The sequence below is a fragment of the Myotis daubentonii genome, chromosome 4 (assembly GCF_963259705.1).
Source record: "Myotis daubentonii chromosome 4, mMyoDau2.1, whole genome shotgun sequence".
NCBI lineage: Eukaryota > Metazoa > Chordata > Mammalia > Chiroptera > Vespertilionidae > Myotis > Myotis daubentonii.
In genome coordinates this window covers 21,553,576-21,554,395 of record NC_081843.1, presented here as the reverse complement: position 1 = coordinate 21,554,395, position 820 = coordinate 21,553,576, and the positions used below count along the sequence as shown (strand labels likewise).

General features: G+C 50.1%; 1 pseudogene; it reads left to right on the top strand.

Moving 5' to 3' along the window:
* LOC132233075 (small ribosomal subunit protein uS12-like) lies at positions 1-538 on the top strand (annotated as a pseudogene).
* The last annotated feature ends 282 nt before the right edge of the window (positions 539-820 follow it).

Below are 820 nucleotides of genomic sequence, written 5' to 3'. Positions count from 1 at the left end.
CCCGTGCAGCCTCTCTCTTTCGCTCAGGCCCGTGGCGCCAGCAGGATGGGCAAGTGTGGCGGTCTTCGCACGGCCCGGAAGCTGCGGAGCCACGGGCGAGACCAGAAGTGGCATGACAAGCAGTACAAGAAGGCCCACCTGGGCACGGCGCTGAAGGCCAACCCTTTCGGGGGCGCGCCCCACGCGAAGGGGATTGTGCTGGAAAAAGTGGGTGTGGAAGCCAAACAGCCCAATTCTGCTATCAGGAAGTGTGTCAGGGTCCAGCTGATCAAGAACGGCAAAAAAAATCACAGCCTTTGTACCCAATGATGGTTGTTTGAATTTTATTGAGGAAAATGACGACGTTCTGGTTGCTGGATTTGGTCGCAAAGGTCATGCTGTTGGTGACATTCCCGGAGTTCGCTTTAAGGTTGTCAAAGTAGCTAATGTGTCTCTTTTGGCCTTATACAAAGGCAAGAAGAAAAGACCAAGATCTTAAGTTCTGATGGTGATATCACAGTGGTAATAAATTTTCATATGCCTAAAAAAAAAAAAAAAAGATGATGACCCTCCAAGGAGCCCATACCTCAACGTCCAGGGAATATAGAGCTTGGGCCCTTAGATCAGGCAGAAAGAGACTTTCAATCCCAGGCTGGGCAGCATCCACACCCAGTGTCAGCCTGAAGCTACTACAAAAGACTGCCCAGCAACCTTTCGTCTTCCCATATGATTATGGAATCGAAATCTCTTGGGGGATTTAGGAGGTAGGAAAGTTAGAATAGGGAGCACAGGCTTCAAACTCTACCCTCCCCTTTTCGGTCTTGGCTGGAGTATCACAGAC